The following is a 5962-nucleotide window of genomic DNA, read 5'->3' on the forward strand; positions in this document are numbered from 1 at the left end:
CTCCCCGAGGATGTATGTGTTTAGCGCTATATTGAGAGAAACAGGACATGGAAGGACGCAAAGACTCTGAAGGGTGAGACCTTGTCCCCTAATGACTTCACAGCCTTGTTTAGGAGTCAAGCACATGTACCTCAAAAGCAAAAGGATAAGAACAAGGTTATGCAGCAGAAATACCACCCCCACAAGAATGCCTGGCAGTCAGCAAGCTAGGAGAAGGGCAGTCCATGGCAGGAACAATGAAATCTTTCTGGCGGGCTCTGGAGTTGGAGCTTGCATCGTGGGGTCCTGGTCCGCACTAATATGAGCAGCTCGGGAGCTTCTGAGCTGTGTGCATGGACAGCAGTGCTAGTCCTGTGTGTAGCTAATTTAATACACAGGGCCTCAATGTCATACGCACATAATGTTCTTTTAAAAATTCAAACCTCACTTATAGACTAATAAAAAGACTTAAGAATTTACAAATTAAAAGACTCCTTTGTATAGAAGTATTGATTGCAAAGTCTCAAAACTAATTTCCCTGATCATTCGATTAAACTCAGTTTCAAATGCTGGGTCCTTTCACAGGCTCCAAGCGGTTGGAGGGTTATCACAATGACATGGACTTTTAGTTCCTTGTCTTGTTGCCGTGATGAAATACCCAGAATAATGCCTCTTAAGGAAGGGTTTATTTCGGCCTGCAGTTTAAGGGCACGGTCTGTCATGAGGGTAGTCGTGGCCGTGGCAGCAAGAGCTTGAGGCAGCACATCACACTGTGTCCATACTCAGGAGGCAGAGAGAGAGTCATCTGTGAGTTCCTCATTTTCTCCTTCCCTATTCAGTTCTGGACTGCAGCCCCATACACTAGCGTTGCCTAACTCAGTTAACTTAATCTTGCCTTCCTCACATGCTGTCCGGAGACATATTTGTCAAGGGAGCCTAGACCCTGTCAGGCTGACATATTAACCATCAACAGTATAAAAAGCAGTAAGATGGTGAGGTTTGCAGTTCAGCGTCAAGTTCCTCCTCCTTTCTAGAGGCAGCCAACTTTGTGCCTTGTCTGGTACTCTCTGCCCTAGGTACCTAAGGATCCTGTTATGTAGTTGGGTTCAGCTAGAGAGGCATCTGCCCTGGATCAGAAGCAGACAAGGAAGGGTCTCTGGACCCATCATCTCCGTGAAGTGGCCTCAACTCCTCATAATCCTTGCAGTCTGTGTTCTGAGACCCTCTTGTCCTTCATGCCCATCGGATGGAGTGTCAGTGCTGCTACTGACTCCCTACAGGATTCCCCACAGTTCTTAGATACCCAGCCCCCCTATGGTGATTTTCTGCACATGTGGCCCCCTCCCCCTTGCTTTCTCCTGAGATCTTGCTACAGCGAAGCGTCTGAACCAGGTAGGGATGTGCTTGGTGCTCTGGATGTCTGGGGGTTAACCTCTGCCCAGTCAAAGGCAAAGGAGGAAGGATGTTTCAGAAGCAACATGCTGGCTGTGTAGTACTTTCCACTCGGGTCACTGTGATTCGGGTGTCTAGCTGCAGGAATGACTGCTGTGGACACCTCGAAATTGGGGGTGTTTAAGTTCTTCTGGTGTGATGCTTGATCTGTCAACTTGACTGGACTGGAATCCACTAAGATACAAGCCTCAGGGAAGGTCAGGGAGGGAGTTTTTGGGAAATATCAACTGAGAGTGGAAGGCTCTTTCTCAGAGTAGTTGGTACCCTGTACCTTGAGATGTTAGGGTTCAAGACAGTTTTCAAGGTGGGAGCTGCACCTTCCAGAGCGGTTGTGACACCTCCAGATAAAACCCACCAGACCTAATGTCACCGGAAGTCTAAACCTCGGTGGTGTCTGTTGCCTGCCTGATGCGTCAGACTCAGTCTCCCTTATCAAATTTGAATTGATATTGAGATCATTCCTGACTTCTGACCATTTGGATGAGCTGGTGACTTGCCAGGGTCACAATTTTACAGACAAGGTGAAGAACTCAGTCCGTCCTACAGATTCTATAATTACCAGAAGAGCTTTTCAGACCACCATATTCTTTGACCATGTGAATTTTCACCCCAATGGGAAAGTGATACTCGTAGCATTCTGCCGTGGGACCCTGTGAAGTCAATAAACGAGGCATTGCAGTATGAAGCACGATAGCATCAGGGTGCACAGTGGAAGCCCTAGCAGTGTTTGTTGTTCCGTCACGTGGCTCCGTCACCTCTTTATTCTTGAGGGTCCTGCAACCCATCTCTCTCTGAATGTGCTGTAGAGCCGATGGAATCTTCCACTGAGCTTATTCAAATATCACAGCAATCTATACTGATGGGTCAAAACCTTGGGTTCTGCAAACTGGCTCCCATGACTCTCTCTGGTTCGTGACCGTGGGTCAGGAACAACTCACAGGAGCAACTGCTTTGGTTTATACATTCTGGAAGATGTACGGAGAAAATGCCTTAAAGGCTGCAAATATGAGCCAGGCAGTCACCTCCAGTGTCACCGTATGCTGTGGATCCCCCACTGGCACAGCATGAGCCTTCTGAAATAATCTCCAGTGGGGAAGGGGCTTTCCTGGCCCCGGGTGCTTATATCAAGTTTTGTTCTAAAGGAGAATCTATGGCCAAGAATCCTGGCCAAGAATCTATGACCATGAACACAGATGGCTGTGAGTCACCTTTCATCTAGAGAGAGGTAAAGTACGGAAGTGCTATTGGCTGGCATACATGGCACTGTGGGTTGGGAGAAGTTATGGAGAGATTCTAATTTATCCAATTGGATGTTGGATTTTTAGACAAAATCAGTGTGCAGTATTTTCCAAGACTAAATGTAGCTCAGGGTCCAGGGTTACTGGGAAGGGTACAGACCGACATTAAATGTAGCCACAGAGACCAAACCCCATTTCAGAAGTGAGCAGCTGTGTGCAGCCCTGCTCCTCTGGTATGTCCCAAGGGGCATGTCTAAGAGGTTAGGATCATAAACATTCCAAGTATTTCCAAGGAGAAGGCAAACCAAAGCAAAGTCATCCCTGAGGAGTTTAGTGGGGCTGGCATGAAGGTGGCGGGCTTGTGGTATAATTTGCAACCTTTCAGCAAAGCCTGATCTTACCTAAGAAATTCTGCCTTCCTGTGACACCGATCAACTGGTTAATTTATATCACGGTGAAGGGCGACAGAACAACTGAAGAAGGGGGCGATGTGCTTGGGCCCCTGGTTTCAGAGGGATCGGTTCATTGTGGAGGGAAAGGGATAGTGGACGGCTTAGATAATGGTGACAGAAGTGTGTGACGAGGGCTGATGATATCATAGCAGGCCAGGAAGATAAGAGCCAGGCAGGAATCAATTTCCCCATCAAATTTACAAAGCTTGCCTCTAGTGGCCTTCTTCCACAGCCAGGTTCCACCTCCCATGGTTCCAGAGCCTCTCCCAATAGCACCAGCAGCTCAGAAACTGTGCAGAACATGGACTTGTGAGGGACCTCGCAGATCCAAACCATAATAGTTGGTAAGCAGGTAGCAGCAGGTCCATGGATGTAAAGAGGGAAAATTGGTTTCGGGAATAACAGATTCTGTGAACCTACCCTGAAAGTTAGGTCACCTAGTATCCCGGGGAGAAGAATCCCCAGGGTCGTCTCAGACACCAAATGTTTCAGTACTGAGGCACCCACTCAATGGGCTGCCACTTGGCAAAGATGCACAAGCAGCTGTAAACCGGCTCCCTCCAACATCTTCGATGGAGACTCTGACGGTCACAGTGGCTTAGACAGTGTCATCTCTGTGTCCCTGGGTCCTGGGTCCATGCTTCACACTCGTGATTCTCACAAGAGCCCCGCAGAGGATATTGACCCCTGTTCTGAGTAGTGTTTGTACCTTAAATCTTCTATTTCTATCCTTAGCATTCATGTCTGGTGGTGGAGAGCGCATGATGCTCTTCCAGAAGACCAGGGCTCGGGTCCCATTGGCCACCTATAACACACCTGTAACTCCAGCTCCAAAGGATCTGATGCCCTCTAGTGGGCTCTGTGGGCTCTGCACTCAGGCACATACACAAATACACAGAATTCAAAATAAAAATATCGTTTACAAATACTCCTGTTTGAAGGATGTGCTGTGGGCCACACTGTGATGTGCCTCAGCTTCCACAATGAGATTTTTTTGTTGTTTTCTTTTTGCCTTGTTTTGTTGTTGTTGTTGTTGTTGTTGGTGGTGGTGGTGGTGGTGGTGGTGGTGTGTGTGTGTGTGTGTGTGTGTGTGTTTTATTTTGTGGGGGGAGGTTGCAGTGGTAAAGGGTATCTGTGTGTGGACAGGGAGATGCACAGGACCTGGGTGCTTGATGGGAAAAATTCACAAAGAATCAATAAAAAGTTTAAAAAAAAACCCACTCTAGTTGCTAGGCAGATCATGGGGAGCGGGAGCAAGGTCTAGAGTCCCCGGTCTCATGATGTTTTCACCCTTCCTGCTCTATCTGTGGTCTTGCAGTCCTGATGGCCAAAGGTTCGGGAGCTGTGGGCAGCTGGGACGGCTGCTCCCAAGGCCTTTCCCCTTGGTCTGTAGACAGCGTTTTCTTGTTATTCCCGTGTGGTTTTCTATCTGTTTCTCCTCCTGCCTGTCTCTCTAAGTAGCCATGCTGGTTAATCTTGACTGAATCAATGACTAAATAAGAAATACTCACCTGGGCAGGGACTGTGAGGGATTTCTTAGAAAGATAAACTGAAGGGGAAAATCCTCCCACAGAGCACACAGCACCACATGGTGGTGGCCCAGAGAGATCTTTCCAAGGAAGACTGAAGATGAGCAGCTCTTCAGGAACCTTCTAGGCCTTCAGCACAAGGTGCAGAAGACTGTTAAGACATCCAAGTTGGTTAATTAACAGCCACCAGGGGGCTCAGCCTCCAGTGCACAGCCATTTCAGGGCTGCACTGTGTGAAGCAACCCAATGACTCCCCCTGCATTGCCTGTGCGTGCTGTGGCTCTGCTTCTGTGGAGGACCCTGACTGATGCAGTAGCCACTGTTCCTCATACAGAGCCGCCATTCTCACTGCATCAGAGCCTACCTAACTATCTCACTGACAAGAACCACCTCTCCGTAGGCCCTGTCTCTACTGCAGCCACCTTCCAATGGATCAGGAATTAAGGCGTTGACACAGAGAGATGAGGAAAGCGCAGTTAAGTTCCTAAGAGCAAGGTGGAAAACAGGAGTGGGGATGGGACACTGAACCTAGTGAGACCCCCTCTCAGAATCAGGGAAGACACATTTTGCAATCCAGACCTTGATGTATGTGTGTGTGTGTGTGTGTATGTGTGTGTGTGTGTGTGTGTGTTATGTATGTGTATGTATGTGTGTTTATGTGTGTACAAGTGAATGTGTTTGCTTATAGCACATGTGTGTTTATGTATATACAAATGAGTGAGTATGTATGGCATGTGTGTATGTATGTGCGTGCATGTATGTATGCATATGCAGGTATGTGTTTATGTGTGTACAAAGGAGTGGGGAGGTTATGGGGGTTAAAAAGTTATGAATAGAGAAAACCTATCTTTTCCTCCCTTCCTATATTCCCTTCCTCTGTTGCCTGAACTCTTGAATACTCATGAACTGGTCTCCTTTACTCTAAGATCTAAAACAGGAGCACACCGAGAGCCCAAGTCACCGTCCAGCCCACACCAGGGCCAAGCCGGAGCCAATGGGGAACTACGCCAAGCACAACATCTTTCCACAGTGCATAGTTGAGGTGGGGCCTGTGGGATGGCTCTGAGGTTCCTTGAATTCTTTCTGAGGCTGAGATCTCTGAAGTCTTCTCTTCTCCATTCATTTTGTAGCAAAATAAGCCATTTGTAGCAAGTAAGCAGGGTACCCATTGTGGCTGTGTTCTGCCCACCCAACTTCAAAGAGGCCTTTTGTTAGGTGATATTTGAAAAGTCTTCATTTGCTATAAAAAGTGACTTTTTAAAAAGTTTACTCCTGGACACTCAAATATATCTCACATGGATGAAACCTCAAA

The sequence above is a fragment of the Rattus norvegicus genome, chromosome 11 (genome assembly GCF_021556685.1).
Source record: "Rattus norvegicus strain SHRSP/BbbUtx chromosome 11, alternate assembly SHRSP_T2T, whole genome shotgun sequence".
Classification (NCBI taxonomy): Eukaryota; Metazoa; Chordata; class Mammalia; order Rodentia; family Muridae; genus Rattus; species Rattus norvegicus.